At 41.4% G+C, this 19,892-nt stretch overlaps 1 pseudogene; it reads left to right on the forward strand.

The window, feature by feature from the left end:
• The first annotated feature begins 17,782 nt into the window (after nucleotides 1-17,782).
• Nucleotides 17,783-18,530, forward strand: LOC101605763 (annotated as a pseudogene).
• The last annotated feature ends 1,362 nt before the right edge of the window (nucleotides 18,531-19,892 follow it).

Consider the following 19,892-nt stretch of genomic DNA (forward strand, 5'->3'; position numbering starts at 1 on the left):
ATTTTTCGAGGTAGGGTCTCACTCTAGCCCAGGCTAACCTGAAATTCACTCTGTAGTCTCAGGGTGGCTTTGAACTCACAGTGATCCTCCTGCCTCTGCCTCCTGAGTGCTGGGATTAAAGGCATGTGCCACCATGCCCAGCTTCCTACTTCTTTTTTGTTGTTGTTGTTCATTTTTATTTATTTATTTGAGAGTGACAGAGACAGAAAGAGGCAGATAGAAAGAGGGAGAGAGAGAGAGAATGGGCACACCAGGGCTTCCAGCCACTGCAAATGAACTCCAGACGCGTGCGCCCCCTTGTGCATCTGGCTAATGTGGGTCCTGGAGAATCGAGCCTCGAACCGGGGTCCTTAGGCTTCACAGGCAAGCGCTTAACCGCTAAGCCATCTCTCCAGCCCCCTACTTTTGTAAAAGAGCTTTTTGGCATGTTTCCAAACACTGATTCTTTAGAATGATTGCAAACAAACTATGCTGCAAAATGAAAATTGGAGATGGAATAATAAGGTTGAAAGGGAGAGCATCCTGGAACTGATGCAAAATGTCCCTTTAGAGATTTGTTGGGAGAACTGAAAGCACTATACCATAGGCAACATAGTAGTGTCCAAAGCCAGAGAGAAAGATGCGAGAGCTAAGAAAGAAGAGAGTCATATGAGCTGTATGGCCATATGCTCTCCACTGAATCTACTCAACCCTGGTGCTATAAAAGTAACAATTAAAATCTAGCCTTACACAATACTAAAATATAAACAATAAAATGAACATAGATAAAAATGTTATAGTCAAGATGGGCATGGTGGTGAACGACTTTAATCCCAGCAGTCGGGAGGCTGAGGTAGGAGGATCGCTGTGAGTTTGAGGCCACCCTGAAACTACATAGTTAATTCCAGGTCAGCCTGGACTAGAGTGAGACCCTACCTCAAAAAAAAAAAAATGCTATAGTTAAAAGAACAGACTTTTGTGTTTCATAAAGCACTACAAGAAAGTAGATCAACCAACAGGAAAGAGAAAATGTTAGAAAATCTTATTTAGAATAAGGAACTCATATCCACAATAACTGAATTATCATGTCAATAACAAAAAATAGCTGGGCATGACAGAACATTTCTACAGATTATTATACCAGCACTCAGGAGGTGAAGGCAGGAGGATCTGTCATCCCTGACTACATTGGAAGTTTGAGTATGAACTGTTTCAAGACAAACAAACAAAGACAACTCCAAAGAAAGTTGTGTTGGTTTGAATGTATGGCACCATAGACTCGGACATTTATTTTTTTGTTAAGATTGAGCTTGCAACTTGAGTCTCCAGTGGGCAGAGCACTGCTAGGGAAGATGAGGTGTTACTGGGAGTAGGTCTTGTAGTCTAGCCCTACAGGGAGTGTTCAGAATAGTTTGAGCTCTGGCTGATCATGCTTGTTGGCTGTTTGGTGGTCTCTGTCTGCTATTGATCTATGGACGTGAGTCAGCTTCTTCTACAGTGATGAAGCTTCCCTGGAATCTTTAACCTGAAACAAACACTTTCTACTTGAAAGCTGTTTCTGGTTGGGTATTTGTTCAGCAACATGAAGGTAACTGCTACGGAAGTATAGAATAATCACTGTCTTCTGAAATACATTTAACATCCTTTGTCATTAATGAAACACAAACAAATCCATTTCATGACCACTATAACTATAAGGAGGTGGAAATTATAACCATAATGCTTTGCTTATGGGACTGTAAAATGATGCAGTCGCCTTGGAAGACAATCTGGTAGTTCTTCAAATTATTAAACATAGGGTTTGGGTTGGACAGATGGTCTGATTGACTGTTTCAATGTAACCTTGTTAAAAATTCAAACTTAGGGCTGGAGAAATGGCTTAGAAGTTAAGCACTTGTCTGTGAAGCCTAAGGACCCCAGTTCGAGGCTTGATTCCCCAGGACCCACATAAGCCAGATGCTCAAGGGGTCACATGCATCTGGAGTTCATTTGCAGTGGTTGGAGGCCCTGGTGTGCCCATTCTCTCTCTCTCTCTCTCTCTCTCTGCCTCTTTCTCTGTCTGTTGCTCTCAAATAAATAAATAAAAATAAACAACAACAACAAAAAAATTCAAATTTAGCCAGGGGTGGTGTCACACACCTTTAATCCCAGCACTTGGGAGGCAGAGGTAGGAGGATCGCTGTGAGTTCGAGGCCACCCTGAGGCTCCATAGAGAATTCCAGGTCAGCCTGGGCTAGAGTGAGACCCTACCTTGAAAAAAAAAAAAAAAAAAGAAAAGAAAATTCAAGTTTATGGTTGGAGAGATGGCCCAGCAGTTAAGGCACTTGCTTGCAAAACTTCATGTCCCAGGTTCAATTCCCCAGTACCCATGTAAACCCAGATACAGAAAGTAGAATACATATCTAGAGTTCATGTTTGCAGTGGCAAGAGGCCCTGACACACACAGACACATGCTTTCTCTCTCTCTCTCTCTCTCTCATTTCTGCTAGCAAGTAAATATTTTTTAGAAATTCAAATTTGATTATTATCACTACACTTGCAGGAGTGTGGGGAAACAATAATTCTCTTTAAAAGTCCTACTCATTGTATCTTCTCTAACATAGTCTTTTAAAACTTGAAACTGGAGGCTGAGGCAAGAGGACTGCTTCAACTTTGAAGGCAGCATGGTATACATAGCAAATACCAGGCTAGCGAGGACTACATAGCAAGAACTTGTCTAGAAAAAAAAAGACTTGAAAGTGATTATTTCCAATGCAGACAGCAAAATTGGTAAAGGACCGTAGGGGCTGAGCTCAGAAATCTGCCACATTTGCACCAATGAGTCACTTCAGCCAAAGACCAAGTGCAGCACAGATAAGGCAAACTGATTCCTAGCACAACTCCTCTGACTGGTAATTTGGGGTTGAAGATTCCCAATGGACTTGTTCTATCACACTTAGGCTGTTTTCTTTTTTAAGATTTTAAAAATAATAATAATAACAATAGTAGTTATTATTATTATTATTATTGAGGTAGGGTCTCACTCCAGCTCAGGCTCACACTTAAGCTGTTTATCCACAAACCTCCCTGTCCTCTCTGTTTCACAGCATCAGACTGTGATGGCTCTAGGTTCTCTCCCATTCTCTCTAGTAGGTGTTTCCTTTAATGAAATTTCTGCATATTTGCTCTTGTTTTAACAGTTATTTCCCAGGTGATCCAGATTAAGGTGGCAATGTTTCTTTTGAAACCATGCACTTTACCAACATCTCAATTTGGCATTTCAAAGGTACTACTGGTAATATTGCAGGAAATATTTCCAACTTACTATTCGTTTATGCTACTAACCATGGGATGAATGAATAATATTAGAGGTAACACAAGGGGAAACTATGAAATTTTACAATTCTTGTTCAAATACACCAAATTTTGTTAAGATATTCATGAAGGTTATTTTTGGTAAGAATTATCATCGTGACTGCTGACTCTGTGAACAGGAACACTACACACTATATGTACATTTTCTTCTTACTGAGCCAGAATTTGGCCAAGGTTGCTATGTGCTACACTGGCTTCACGAAGTACTCTAAACTTCAAATCAGCACCCTCCTTTATTTCCTCACATTTTCCCGCCTTGTCTTCTTTTCTATCTTCACTCTCAACTTCGTGTGTAGCTGTGTGAAAGATCATCATCAATAACTAGTAGTGGAAAGGAAAATGAGTATGTTTTATTTTGCAGTCTGAAACGAACTGCTTAAAACCGGACATCAAGAGGGCTATGGGTTTTGATCTCAGCATGGAAAATAAAAATAGGTCCCAAGAAGGCCTAACAAAAATTCGAGCCCTTCATAAGGTGCACAGTGAATGTCGCTTGGCACCGCTTCGTGGGACGCTGCTCGAAGGACGTGGTGTTTGTCTAGGTCGGCCGAGCTTCACTCAATACTTGCGGCATGATCTTAATGGACCTCGCCTTCGTTTCTTCATGCGAACTGAAAGTAATGGGTTCGGTCTCTTGGGCTTGTTGAAACCGGAAGAGACGCTGGCGGTCAACGCAATGACTGACCAGCAAAACAAAGTGAAGCTGGGACCTTGGTTTAAGGACCACGCCCCTCCCATCGCACCATGCAGCCACCAGCCACCCAACCGCACCCACATCCGGAGACCGCCTTCACTCGTCCCGCGGCCCAGCGCGTATCCTTCCGCGGCGCGTCACTTCCGGGAGACAAGGACGTGGCTCCTCTGAGGACCCGGATGTGGCCGTCTGTCATGGCTGCCGCCAGGGAGGCCCCGTAGTGGAAGTCAAGTCAAGGGTTTCTAAAAGGCGCTCGGAATTTGGGGCGTTAAGGCCGGTCAGAAAACGAGGGATGAGACGTCGGGGGGAGAGAGAGAGGACCGTGAGGTCCTAGGCCCTGCTCTCCTTGCCAAGTTTGCCTAGAGAAGCTTCCACTCGGCCGCTTAGTGCGCAGAGGCTGTGTTCCGGTCTCCGCTGGCCGCCTGGGGTCGGGGCGGGCACTGCCCCCCCCCACCGCCTGGGACGAAAGGAGACCGAGGCTGGGGCTGAGGGGCGCGCCCCAGGGCTCCCGGTGTCCGTGCTAGGGGCCGCCTGACGGTGCGACCTGCAGCCGCGGCCCACTTCGGTGCTGGTCTTGGTATTGTCAGGCCGGAAGGTCTTCAGCGTTGGACACTCGCTTGGTCCTATAAAGCTCTTCCTGGCCGACCCAGCCACCCTACGTCGGCCCTGCCCTAGACGTTGAAGCTATAAAAAGTCAAGGATGGCTATAGTGCAATGTGATTGGATTAAAAAAAACACCACCACCTCAGTCATAGGCAAACGAGTAGTAGTTTTGCACTTGAGAAGACAAAGTCAACGCTTTCAGTCCTGTGACAGTTGTGACAGTTCAGATTTGGATTGTTGGTGCTTGTGAGTGTTTTGTTTTGTTTTGGTTTTGGTTTTGGTTTTGGTTTTTCGAGGTAGGGTCTCACTCTTGCCCAGGCTGACCTGGAATTCACTCTGTATTCTCGGGTTGGCCTCGAGGTCACAGTGATCCTCCTACCTCTGCCTCCCGAGTGCTGGGATTAAAGGCGTGCGGCACCACCCCCAGTGAGATTTTTTAATGTATCCTCAAGTGCCTGTAATGTTAACACTCAGGAGGCTGAGGTAGACTCACATTGAATTCGAATCCAGTTCCTGTTGCTGAGCGAATTCCATGTCTTCCTGGGATAAAGTGAGGCTTCCTCAAAAAAGAAAAAACAAACATACCAACCAACAAACTAGTGTCATTGCCCATTATCAAACCATCTCATTCCATGAGTGTCCTGTCTTTTTTTCTTGTTGTGTGTATGTGTCTGATGTGATGTGTGTATGTACTGTAGTGTATGAACATGTGTGTGCAGATGCAAGCACCCTGTGTGCACCAATGCAGAGGCCAAAGGAGAACATGGGGTGTCTTATTTTTTGTTCACCCATCTGTTTCCTTGACACTCAACCCAGAGCTGCCATTTTGCTCCCCCCCCACGGCCCGCCAGTCTATGAGCCCCAGTGAATTCTCGATATTAGGTTACAGATATGTGACCCTACCCAGCTGTTTATGTTGGTGTTGGGAAATTGATCTCAGGTGGTTCCCAACCCTCATGCTTGGGCAGCAAACACTCTTAATTGCTGAGCCATCTACTCAGCCCCATGTGTCCCACTGACCTTGCAAAATCATTGCAGGTTGGACATAGGTGAAAATTTATTATTTTTTCTTTTTGTTTATTTACTTGCTTGTATGCATATAATGAGGTGTGTGTGGGCACGCATGCGCGTGTGTTATATGTTATATGTATGTTATATGTATGTTATATGTATGTGTTCTGTAGCAACTCATGGCTATACTGTGGTTGCCGGAGCAGATTGGGTGTCCCTGATCCATTGCTCTTCTTGTTTTGAGCTGGAATCTTACTGATACTCGACCTTGCTGTTTTTTTTTTCCTGAGACTGGTTGATTCCCTGGTCTCTGCTCCCATTTGCAAGACTGGGGTTTCAGGTGCATGTGGCCATGCCCAGCTGTCTATATGGGTTCTGGAAATTCAACCTCAGTTGTTTTTTGGCCCCTTTGGGCTCTCATGATTGCTCAGGAATCTCACTGAACTGATGAGCCATCTCTCTGACCCAATACATCCATGCATAGAACTTTAAACACAAAATAACATACATTAGAAAGTGCCTTTTGGGGGTGGTGGTGGTGAAGAGATGGCTTAGCGGTTAAAGGTGCTTGCTTGAAAAGCCAAAGGACCCAGGTTTAATTCCCTAGTACCCACATAAAGCCAAGTGAACAAGGTGGCACATATATCTGGAGTTCCTTTTCAGTGGCTAGAGTACCTGGCACACCCATTCATATTCTCTCTGTCTTTTCTCTGTCTCTCAAGAAAGAACTATTTTTTAGACAGGGTCTGAAACTGTAGCTCAGGTTGGCCTGCAGCTTACTGTGTAGCCCATGCTTACCGCAAACTCACAGCAACCTGCGTCTTGTATTTCTTTTGGTAATTATTTATTGGGTGTCAAGCGCTAAATTGATTGATTATGGATTAGATAGTGCTTTAAAAAGATAAAGTAAATCATGAACAGTTATCTCTTTTGACCAAATCATGTCTCCTTGTAGTACATTTTAATCTCCAGACTTGTATTTCTTAGAGTTGTTTATATGTTAATCTCTGTTACACATACAGTTTTGGTATTTTAAAGCAAAATAAAGTATCTGTTTTTACATTTTAAATATTTTGTTCCTTTCATATTATTAGAAAATTGTGCTTATGAATGCATTTGCACAAAATATGTGACTTACTAATTTGAGGCTGGAGAAATGGCTCAATAGCAGTTAAGGTATTTTCCTACAGAGTCTAATGATCCAAGTTCGATTCTCCAGTATCCACATGGAACTAAATGCACAAAGTGCATGCATGTATCGAGAGTCCATTTGCAGTTGGGAGGCCCTGGTGTGCCCATTCTCTCTGTTTCTCTTCTATCTTTCTCTGCTTGCAAACAAACAAGTAAATAAATGAAAAGGAAGAGACTTAATAATTTGATCATAGATGGCCTGGATTCTTACTTGTATGATTTCTTGTATGTAGATCTCCTGGTCTCATAATACAGCACCTGAGGAAAACAGTGTTGAAGTAGAAACCTTTACTGTATTTATTCAAGCATTGTTTCATTCGATTTGTTTTCCATTATTTAAGTCAAATTACAAGCTGAGGGCCTCATGTTATGAACATTAACTATGGTATGACTTCTGATCATTTTAAATTATTTTCTACTAAGTGTAAACTTGGAAGGACTTGGCTTTTAGGGAGCACTGGCAATACGCCAATATCTGTAATAATCCTATCATATTTATTTAATGCTTATATCAATGCTGTGTAAATCTCTGTTTTAACTGATTATTCAGACATTGAGACATAAGGCAAAGGGATTAAGTTCCTTGACTGTGGTTACAAAATAAGAGCCAGGTTCTTATGTACTTTTCTTTTTCTTGCAGGGCTGTCGACTGAAACCAGGACCTTGCACATGCTAGGCAAGTGCTTATGTACTTATTTTATATGGTGTTCCTTTCCTTCCATCAAACTGAACACATTGGTAGGAGGAGAATGAAAGCTGACTTGACTCAACTTCACTGCTTTGTGAATTAGGACAGAAAATTTAAATTCTGAATTTCTTCTTTTAATGTAATAAATGAACACTGAGGTTTTTAAGTTTCTCTCTCTCTCTCTCTCTCTCTCTTTTTTTTTTTTTTTATCAATGTAGGATCTCTCTCTAGCTCAGTCTGACATGGCACTCACTTTGTAGTCCCAGGCTGGCCTCAAACACAGTGATCCTCCTGCCTCTGTCATCTCCTGGGTGCTGGAATTAAAGGCTGGGGCCACCATGTGGTTAGTTTTTTCTTTATTTTTACTTTTGGCTTTTGGAGACAGGGCCTTGCTATGTAGGTCAGGCTATATTTGAACTTACTATGTAGCTCAGGTTGGCCTCAAACTCATGACAATCCTGCCTCAGCCTCCTGATGGTTGGGATTATAAGTGTGTGCCATCATGGCTGGCAAAACTATTATATTTTATTGAATTGAGGAAATTTAAAAGGGTGCTTTCACTACCAAATCTAAGATTTTTTTTCTAAATCCCTGATACTCATTCCTCAAGTTTTGTTGCTTCATTAGTGGTAATTCTATCTTGCTGCCTGATCGAATGACATTGTAATTAAAAAATTGCTGATTACTTTGGGAATAATGTGCTTTGGGAAACTGATGAACTACTTAATTCTACAGTATGTGCACCGTTTAAACATTTAATTGTGCTGTATTATGTGTTAGGTTTTTTAAAAAAATTAAAAATTTTAATTTATTTATTTGACAGAAAGAGGAAGAGAGAGAGAATGGGCACGCCAGGACCTCCAGCCACTGCAAACGAATTCCAGACATATGTGCCCCCCTTATGCATCTGGCTAACATGGGCCCTGGAATCAATCCTGGGTCCTTTGGCTTTGCAGGCAAACACCTTAACAGCCAAGCCATCCCTCCAGCCCATGTTAGGTTTTTTTTGTTTTGTTTTTGTTTGTTTGTTTTTGAGGAGGAGAGTTGAGGTTGGGTCTCACTCTAGCCCAGGCTGTCCTGGAATTCACTATGTAGTCTCAGAGTGTCCTTGAACTCATGGTGATCCTCTTAACTCTGCCTTTGAGTGCTGGGATTAAAGGTGTGCACCACCACACCCAGCTGATAGGTGTTTTTATGTAAAGAATTCAAGATAAAAAATAAGTTTCTCCACCTGGGCATAGTGGTATATGCCTGTAGTCTCAGGCCTTGGGAGGCAGTGATGGGAGATCATTAATTCTAGGTCACCCTTAGCTACATGCTGAATTCTAGGCAAAAATGAGCTACATGACAAGACTCTGCCTTAAAAACAAAACAAAATAAAAGAAATTAATTTTGTAGTTATAGGAAATTAGGAACCATTTCTACCATTTTCATTTGTGAATCCTCAATAGCTAGCACAATGCCTAATGTAGTAAGCGCTCTGCAAGTATTTGCTAGATGAATTAAGCAAGTTACAAGTGCATTTAAAAATATGTTTGACTTGAATTTGACATAAAATAGAATAGTATCAGTAGTGCAAACATAGGAGGCTTATACGACCAGCTGTTTGAAGGCTGAGGCAGGAGAATCATAAGATTAAAGCCTACCTGGGCTATAGAATGAGTTCACAACCAATCCAGGCAACTTAGTGCCACTGCTTCAAAATTGTTCAAAGTAAAAAGAGATCTGGGGATATAGATTAATGGCAGAACATTGCCTCAGCAGGCCTGAGGCCCTATGTTCAATCCCTGTACCACAAAAAACTATAAAGTATCCAGGTACCATGTTGCATAGTTCAAAACATTTAAAAGAAGCTTGGCATGGTATCACATGCATTTAATTCCAGCAGTTGGGAGGCAGATGTAGGAGGATTGCCATGAGTTTGAGGACAGCCAGAGACTACATAGTGAGTTCCAGGTTAGCCTGGGCTAGAGTGAGCTCCTACCTCAAAAAAACAAATAAATACATAAATAAATAAACATTTAAAAGAATAAAAAAATATGATTCTTTACAAATATTCTTTCAATGCTGACATCAAATATGTGGTGCCTTTTGCTCCTTCAAGAGGTCTTGTAAGATGCAAATGTGGGCATATATACACTTAAACAAGGAACTAAACCAGTGTTATTTATAAGCTGGATAAAGTATAGAAACATTATTTCATATATAAAGTTCTTCATTTTAGGGCTGGAAAGAGAAGTTAAGGCACTTGCCTGAGAAGCCTATGGACCCATGTTTGACTCTCCAGATCCCACATAAGCCAGATGCTCAAGGTGATGTATGCACACAGGTTGCACATGTGTAGGATGTGGCGCACATGTCTGGAGTTCGATTGCAGTGTCTAGAGGCTCTGGCATGACAATTCTCAATCTCTCTTTCATAAAAAAATCTTCATTTAAACAAAAGTCATAAAAATACTGATAGTTGACTAAATTTTATATTATGGAGATGTACAAACTTATAATTAGCATTAAAGTTTTCTGACTTGTAAGCTTTTAAAAATTATAGCTGTGGCCTATTGCCTTCCACAATCTTAGTCCTCCGCTGCTCCTCAACTTCTTCACTTCCACGGACGTTTGTAATCTCTACAGCCTCTGCTCCTGGTCATGCTCCAGAACTCTTCAGTCTCTGCCTAGCTGCTGAGTGATGGAAGTCACAGCCCCAAGAGTCACTTTCCTGCCACCTGCTGTTCCTGCTGCCCATGGTTGTCTGTGGCTAGCTCAGCCCACTCTACCCATGATAAAGACCACAAGTCAACTCTGAAAGACCACGTGGGAGAAGGCTTTATGGGGACCTAGCATTGCAGCATAGGGGAGAGAGTTAGTGCCCTGGTGAGAAGCCCGGACTGACTTTTACAAAGAATCTGAAAACCATACTACTTGTACAGCCGGGAGAAGGGTGGGCCATGTGCCTAGCTCCTAGTTCCAACAATCACAAGTCTTGAAGGTGGACCAATTACAAGCTTTTTTTTTTTTCTGAGTCACTGGAGTAAGTGTTCCTTCCTTACTCCTAAGGAGCATAGCTATAAGATGGATGGGGTCAATTAGAGGTCACTGAGGCCTCTGTTGGCTGAAGTGAAGTCTCCTGGAGTGAGTACAAGCTGTCTGGAACAGTCATGTAGAGCAAGGCTTCCCTGAAAGAGAATTCTGTGGCTTTAGCAACAGCCATGCTTGCAGTGGCCTTTGTAGCTACAGTGGTTTGTCATTGGTCCACATTCAGGGCAGCTGGGCACAGGGGAAAGATCTTATAGCATTCATTCAAGTAGTTGGAATGGCAACCCTTGATAGGAAGGGCTTTCTTCCTTCCTTCCTTTCTTTCTTTACTCATTTATTTGTAATCAGAAATAGAGAGTAAAAGAGAGAGAGAAAGAAATGGGTATGTCAGGGCCTCTAGACACTGCAGACAAACTCCAGCTGCATGTGCCACTGTGTGTCTGGGTTTACGTGGGTGCCAGGGAATCAAACTCAGGTTGTTAGGCAAGCACCTTAATGGCTGAGCCATCTCTCCAGCCCATGAAGGGCTTTTTTACAAACCCCTTTCTCCTTTGAAAGACTTTCTCTAGGAAAAAATAAAAAATCCCACACTGGTGAGTAGTATACGACAAGTTTATGTTCATGACTTTACCTGGCAATTCCCTACAAGAGTATTTATTATTTATTTGTTCATTTAAATGAGATAGAGTCGTGCTGTATTGCCCAGGCTGGTTTCCAATTCCTGAGATTCAATGATTCTTCTGCCTCAGTTTTCTGGGTAACTGGGACACCACTAAGTGGTGCACCACTGAGTTGACTTTAGGAACTCTTAAACACCTTGTGTTTACCTTACCTCAAGCCTTTCTTGTGTGCCTATGAACTCCCTTACCTTTTTATTCCAAGAAGATTACTTTACCTTCCTTTGTCTCAGAGAAAGAGAATCAAAAAGGTAGACACTTTCTCAAATCAGGTAACTAAATTTTGAAACATTTCTTTGATATACATTCATTGGCCTCCCCTCATTTCATACTTTCTCTACTCAAGCTTTGGGTCCTGTTCCATTCCTGTTCTTTAGGATCTTTACTTCTTCACTAAGCTATGGCTCCTTCACAAAGATGTTCAGGCATTCTGAAGTCTTTTCTGTCTTAGAAGAAAAGAAAGAAAATCTTCCTACAGAAGTTTGTCTTCCTCCATTCTGCTTCTCATTGCCTTTCCTCCCACATGGTCCATGATAAAGTTCTCTCTATCTGCTTTTTCTTACTTTGCATTCCTTCCTTATATTTTGAACAGTTGCAATATTTTACTTCAGCTAAAATTAACCAGTTTCAAAGATCACCAATTATCAAGTTGTTTCTGAATTTACTGAGTATGTCCCAGGACAGAACTGACTTGGCCTAGGTTCTGCAGGCAACAGCTCAATCCTGTCTTCTTTTTATTGTTATTATTCTGTTTTTCTTTTTTACTTTTACTGTTATTTTCTTTTATTTATTTGTGAGAGAGAGAGGGAGAGAGAATGGGCACACCAGTGTCTCTAGCCACTGTAAACAAACTCCAGATACATGCAGCACTTTGTGCATCTGGCTTTTGTGGGTGCTCAGGAATCAAACCTGGGTCCTGAGGCCTTGCAGGCAAGTACCTTAACCATTGAGCAATCTTTCCATTGCTACTTTTTAAAAGTTATTTATTTATTTATTTAGTTAGTTAGTTAGTTTTTGAAGTAGGGTCTCACTCTAGCTGAGGCTGACCCGGAATTCATTATGTCATCTCAGGATGGCCTTGAATACACAGCGATCCTCCTACCTCTGCCTCCCGAGTGCTGGAATTAAAGACGTGTGCCACCACTACTCCTATTTTTTATTGCTTATTTTGTGTTATTGGTTTATTGAGGTAGAGTTTCACTGTAGCCAAGGCTGACCAGGAATTTTCTATGTAGTCTCAGGGTGGCTTTAAACTCTTGGCGATTCTCCTATCTCTGCCTCCCAAGTGCTGGGATTGAAGGCATGCTTGGCTTTACTTTTATTTTATTTTTAATTTATTTTTATTTATTTGAGAATGACAGAGAGAGAAAGAGGCCTCCAGCCACTGCAAACAAAGTCCAGATGCATGTGCCACCTTGTGCATCTGGCTTACATGGGTCCTGGGGAGTCAAGCCTTGAACGTGGGTCCTTAGGCTTCACAGGCAAGTGCTTAACTGCTAAGCCATCTCTCCAGCCCTACTTTTATTTATTTATTTGAAAGAGAGAGAGAGACAGAATAGGCAGGTAGAGAGAAAGAGAGAATGGGTGCATCAGAGCCTCCAGCCACTGCAAAAGAACTCCAGAAGTGTGTACCACTTTGTGCATCTGGCTTACATGGGTCCTGGGGAATCAAGCCTTGAACTTGGGTCCTTAGGCTTCACAGGCAAGTGCTTGACTGCTAAGCCATCTGTCCAGCCTTACTTTTATTTTTATTTATTTCTTTATTTTTATTTATTTATTTGAAAGAGAGAGAGAGACAGAAATAGGCAGGTAGAGAGAAAAAGAGAATGGGTGCACCAGAGCCTCCAGCCACTGTGAAAGAACTTCAGAAGTGTGTACCCCCTTGTGCATCTGGCTTACATGGGTCCTGGGGAATCAAACCTAGGTCCTTTGGTTTTGCAAGCAAGTGCCTTAACCGCTAAGCCATCTCTCCAGACCCCTACTTCTATTTTTTAAATGGCTGTATACTGTTTGTTTTTAAGTTTTTATTAATAACTTTCATAGACAACATATTATCATAATCCCCTCCAACCACCTACCCTTTTCCCCTTCCAAATCTTTTCTCCACTGAATCCCTTCTCCTTTACAACTAGCCTATTTTCTATTTTAAAAATATTCTTATTTATTTATTTGCAAACAGAGAGAGAGAGAGAAACAAACGGAAAGAATGAGCACACCAGGGCCTCTAACCACTGCAAATGGACTCCGGATGCATGTACCACTATGTGCATCTGATTTTATGTGGGTACTGGGGAATGGAACTTGGGTAGTTAGGCTTTATGAGCAAGCACCTTAACCTCTGAGCCATATCTCCAGCCCCCTCCTTTTCTAATTTGATGTCATCATTTTTCCCTCTTATTATGCAAGTCTTGTATAGGTAGTGTCAGCCACAGTGAGGTCATGAATATCGAGGCCACTTAGTGTCTGGAATATTGCAAAGCACTCCCCTTCTTCTTTTAGCTCTTACATTCTTTCTGGCACCTCTTCCACAAAGAGCTTTGGAGGGTGTGATAAAGACCTCTCACTTAGTGCTGAGCACACCACTGTCATTTCTTTTCAGCACATTGATAAGTTTTGAGTCTCCTCAGTGGTCACCACGATCTGAAAAGAGAAGCTTCACTAACCAAAAGTGAGAGTAGCATTAAAATATGGGCTTAAATGTAAGGCTATTTGGTGGGCATAATATATCAATTTAGCCAGACAACAGTAGTAGTTTCCCCACTAGGACTTTTTACCTCTCCAGCCAAGGCTTTTGATTATGTTTTCAGTACCAGACATGAATTCCTTGTTATGGAGCAGGATTCTCATCCAATTAGAGAGTGGTTTATTTGCCTCATAACAAACATGTTACCATTGCTGCAGTTGGTATATTTGGCCTGACTGTTTAGCCATAAAGCCTTCAGGTTCCAGTGCTGGTTAAGATCATTGATTACTTTTCTCCCCACACAGGCTGCTCTTTTCCAGCATCCTGACAGCTAGTTAATGGGGGCAGCTAGTCTCCATAATTCTTGAAGCCCAACCATATGGAGTCCTCAGAAATAAAGTCTTATCATCTAGTTTTGCTGGTCAATCAAGAGCCTTGGCAATAGCCTGTAACATTTTGGGGACATCAGGGACCTCCTCGATTAACAATTCACTGGAAAATATTCTACCCCAGCACTGAAATTTTCTTGTAACAACCTGTGGCTTCTGGCCATATATAGCATTATCCATCCACAGAGGGTACTTTTGCTCTTTCTCTTTAACATATATGTTATTTGCTGGTGAAGAAGTAGGTTTCCATATAGCTTTTTCATAGCATCTTTATTTATTTATTTATTTATTTATTTATTTATTTTGGTTTTGCAAGGTGGGGTCTCGCTCTGGTCCAGGCTGACCTGGAATTCACTATGTAGTCTCAGAGTGGCCTCAAACTCATGGCTATCTTCTATCTCTGCCTCACAAGTGCTAGGATTAAAGGTGTGCACCACCACGCCCGGCTTAACATCTTTAATTTTTTAAAAAAATATTTATTTATTTATGAGAGAGAATGGGTGTGCCAGGGCCACCAGCCACTGTAAATGAATTCTAAACACATGTGCCCTCTTGTGCATCTGGTTTATGAGAATTCTGGGGTTGGGAACCTGGGTCCTTAGGCTTTGTAGCCAAGTGTCTTAACCATTAAACCATCTCTCCAGCCCACCATCTTTAATTTTTAATAGCCTTCCTCCCATTCCCTCTCTGACCCCACTTTGACCATTTCACCCCCAGTATTATGCCCCTCCACTTACCTATCTACTATGCCATCCCCTTAAGCCCTCCCCTCTCCTTCCTCCATCATGGGCTCTAACCCTCTCTTCTTTTCTTTTTGGTTTTTCGAGGTAGGATCTCGCTGTAGTTCAGGCTGACCTGGAATTCACTCGGTAGTCTCAGGGTGGCCTTGAACTCACCATGATCCTCCTACCTCTGCCTCCCAAGTGCTGGGATTAAAGGCATGCGCCACCACGCCTGGCTTAACCCTCTCTTCTTGAAATTTTTTCCTTGTGCTTCGTGGAGAGTGTTTCCTGTAGCAGATGACTTCTTTCTCTCTTCATTATTCTTTGATTTCTTAAAAGTTTTTATTCATTTGTTCTCTCATTCTACCAGGCATATATTATGTGCCGGGCCATAGGATCTGGTCTAACCAGTAAACCCCAGCCTTCTAGGTACTGTAGACTGAGAATTGTTTTTGCAGCATTTAGACTCTTCCCTAAGAGAAATGGACTCCCAAACATATACTCAAAAATTAACATACATTTTCAAGTGTCTCACAGAGGTACATGCTGGTTTGTTACTTTTGGTTGAAAAAATAAAACAAACAAACATAAAAACACCTTTCAAGACCTTCCCACCATTTTAGTAGAAGCTTTTGTAGAAACACACTTGGCCCAGAAACATTTTTTTAAAGCGTCTGTCTCAAGTAGCTGCAGTTAGGGCTGGGGATATAGCCTGGTGATGGTGTACATGCTTAGCATGCAGAAGGCTCTGGGTTTGATCCCCAGTTCTGATTAAAAAACAGAGAGAAAAAAGAGCTTAAGTTTATAGAAAAAGAAAGCCCAATGAGAGTGAAATGAAAACAATTATCCCCTGAAGGGATGTTTTTATAATTTGCAACTTTTTGTAGACGTGAAGACTGGGCTGGGACAAAGCCTTCCCTTCCTCCCCCGACCTCTACTCCCCTATGTTCTTACTGTGCCACAAGAAGAACACTAAGGAAAGTCTTAATCTAGCATTAAAAAAGGAGAAAGGGAGTGCTAAAGCAGATATATTTACTTTGAGACTGATTGAATGGGATTCTACCTTCCGTTGGGGTTCAGATGGCAGCCAGAGAAGGGAGTGGAGAGGTTGATGAATATTCCTTACTTGATGAAGTTATTTCTGTGACAAGAGAGGAAAATGGTTCTGTCTTATGGTTACAAGTAACAGGATATTTGCATTTTTGCATTTTAGGCATGACCCCTTTATGCCCTCCATACTTTAGCACTACCTCCAAAATGAATGGGTGCTAAGAAGATCCACTCTATCACCCTAACACAACATGCTGTTTAAGACAGGATTATTCTAGCTAGAGATTCATAGTAGCTAGGGTTCCTGTGATCATTGTTAGCCAAAAAGAAAAAAATAGTGAGAATCATGTTTCCTTTTAACACACATATACATGTGTGTGTATGTATGTATGTATTGCATGTGTATGCATTGTATGTGAGTTCAGGCATGTGTTATAGCACAAGTTAATCTTTACCTTCTACCTTGTTTGAGGCAATCTCTTTTTTATTTTTTTTAAATTTTATTGTTGAGAATGAGAACAAGTGTAGCAGGGAGAGCATGGGCATGCCAGGGCCTCTTGCCACTGCAAACAAACTCTAGTTGCATGTGCCACTTTGTGCATCTGGCTTTACATGGGTAAGTAGAATTGAACCTGGCTCAGGAAGGTTTGCAAACAACTGCCTTTAACTGCTGAGCCATCTTCCCAACACCCAAGGCTCTTGTTGTTCATGACTATGAACTCAAGGTTTTGAATTCCCCATCTCATTGTAGAAGGACTGCGATTATAGGTGCTCACTATTGCATCTAGATTTTACGTGGGTTCTGAGGGTCTGAATGCAGGTCGGCTTCCGTGTGCGGTGAATGCTTCATCTACTGATCCATCTCCCTAGCCCAGTTTTTGTTTCTTTAGAGCTATTACATAGAAGGTAAAAAGTTTGCCATTTTTTTAGCTATTGTATACTTTTTGAGCTGTGTGTTCAATACTGAACACGTCAAGATGAATAAAAGTAAATAAAACCATTTTCTCATAAAACTAATGGTTTAGGGCAGCAAATCACAAATAATCAATCACAAACAAATATAAAGATGTAAGTATAACAAATATTGTAATGTAACATAAGAATGTAAGTGTGTTAGGGAGATCAGAAAGTATTGAATGTGATGCTCTGGGCTGGGAGATGGCTTAGCACTTAGAGAGCTCCCTGGCCAAGCCTGGCTAGATTACTCAGGACCCACCTAAAGCCAGATGCACAAAATGGTGCATGTGTCTGGAATTCATTTGCAGCGACAAAAGGCCTTAGCGCACCTCTCTCTCTCTCTCTCTCTCTCTCTCTGTCTGCAAATAAATAACTAATAAGCCGGATGTGGTGGTGCACACCTTTAATTCCAGCACTCTGGGAGGCATAGGTAGGAGGATTGCCATGAGTTTTCAAGGCCACCCTGAAACTACATAGTTAATTCCAGGTCAGCCTGAGCCAGAGTGAGACCCTACCTCAAAAAATCCAAAAACAAAACAAAAAATTATATATATATATATATATATATATATATATATATATATATATATTTTTTTTTTTTTTTAAGTGATGCTCAGGGCAGCTCCCAAGGCTGCCCCCCCACCCCCGCCTGCAGAGCTGGAGCAGGCCAGAAGGAGGGAGGAAGAGGAGGAGGTGGAGGAGCCGCGGGCCCGGGGTGGGGTGGGGATTGGCAGTATTAAACAGAACACATCATGCATGAGTACAAGTTAGTGGTTCTTGGTTCAGGAGGCTGTTGAGTCTTCTCTGACAGTTCAATTTTTTCAGAGAATTTTTGTTGAAAAATATGACCCAAGGATAGGAGACTCCTAAGAAAGTCAGCTGAAATAGATTGTTGACAGTGTATGCAGGAAATCCTGGACACAGCAGGGATAGAGCAAGTTACAATGAGCGAGTTGTACATGACGAATGGCCAAGGGTTTGCACTAATATATTCAATTACAGCTCAGGGCTGGAGAGATGGCTTAGTGGCTAAGGCGCATGCCTACCAAGCCTAAGGACCCAGGTTCGATTCTCCAGGTCCCACGTACGCCACATGAACATGGTAACGCATTCGTCTGGAGTTCACTTGCAGTGACTAGAAGTCCTGCATGCCCATTCTCTCTCTCTCTAATAAATAAATTTTAAAAATGTCAATTACAGTTCAGTCTACGTTTAATGACTTACAGGATTTAAGAGAACAGATTTTATGGGTTAAAGACACAGAAGATGTTCCAGTGATTTCAGTTGGCAATAAATGTGACCTGGACAATGAAAATAGTAGTTGGTAAAGAACAAGGCCAGAATTTAGCAAAACAGTGGTGCAACTGTGCCTTTTTAGAATCTTCTGCAAAATCAAAGATCAATGTTAATGAGATATTTTATGACCTGGTCAGACAGATAAATAGAAAAACACCAGTGGAAAAGAAGAAGCCTAAAAAGAAATCCTGTCTGCTGTTCTAGATACGAAGTCCACAGCAGCTCTGAGCAGATTATAGGAAAAAAGAACTGTTGCCTAATTGGAAGTGCTAGCATTCCAGGCTTCAAAAATACATCTGAGGAGGCTTTTTCTGTTTTAAATATTATGTGAAGAATTTAGATCTTGCCAGGCATGGTGGCGCATACCTTTAATCCCAGCACTCTGGAGGCAGAGGTAGGAGAATTGCCATGACTTCAAGGCCACCCTGAGACTACATAGTGAATTCCAGGTCAGCCGGGGCCAGAGTGAGACCTTACCTTGAAAAACCAAAAAATAAAAAAACAACAACAACAAAAAGAATTTAGATCTTATATTGGTTTGCACAAGTTCTCTGGAGAAAAAAAAAAATTGCTCTGTGTATATCTCTTGGAAAATAAGACGATAGTATTTCTCCTTTGCAATAGCAGCTATAACAGATGTGAAAATAAATATACTTGACTCTAATACAATTATACAAAAGAGCATGGATGCATTTCAAACATTAGGTATTTCTACTATAATAAATGATTTCATATTGACCTTTTTATCCTGATTGTTCCCTGTCAAGCACTAAAAAGTTGAACCATTACACTTTATACCTGTAATGATATAGATTATGAAATTTCCCCTCAAACCGATTGCAGCAGATAACTTTTTCAAGAGATTTAATTCAAATTTTATATTTAAAAATTATGAAATATCATCTGTCATTGTATTCTAATTAAGATTGTTTGTGCATAGTGCTTTGGAAAAATGGGTCCCTTATAGGGAAAAAACTGGGATAATTGATTTCTATGGCTTTCAAAGCTAAAATATATAACATACTAAACCAACTCTAATACTGCTTCTTATGTTTTGCTGTCAGGTTAAATTAGTTTTTATGGATGATTAAATTTTAGTACATTTTCATTTGGTTTGTGTCTTTTTGTTATTGCTTATAGATTTAAGGGCTTTCTTTTATAATGACCACACTGTTTAAAAGGCTGCAGCAGCTCCTCTGCCTGGAACCTACAGAACCCTGGAGGTTGACCACACTTACTGGTGATTTCTCTAGGAACAGACCTTGCACTTCCTGTTCTAGATTATAGTGAAATACATCAGACTTCACAGAATAGTTTCATATATTCTCTCGAGTTTAAGATTGTATATTGTTGAATAAAATATCCCATTGTGTATTATTTTATTTATTTGAGAGCGACAGACAGAGAAAGAGGCAGAAAGAGAGAGAGAATGGGCATGCCTGGGCCTCCATCCACTGCAAACAAACTCCAGATGTGTGCACCCCCTTGTGCATCTGGCTAACATTGGTCCTGGGGAATCGAGCCTCAAACCAGGGTCCTTAGACTTCACAGGCAAGCACTTAACTG

This window comes from Jaculus jaculus, chromosome 1, assembly GCF_020740685.1.
Source record: "Jaculus jaculus isolate mJacJac1 chromosome 1, mJacJac1.mat.Y.cur, whole genome shotgun sequence".
NCBI lineage: Eukaryota > Metazoa > Chordata > Mammalia > Rodentia > Dipodidae > Jaculus > Jaculus jaculus.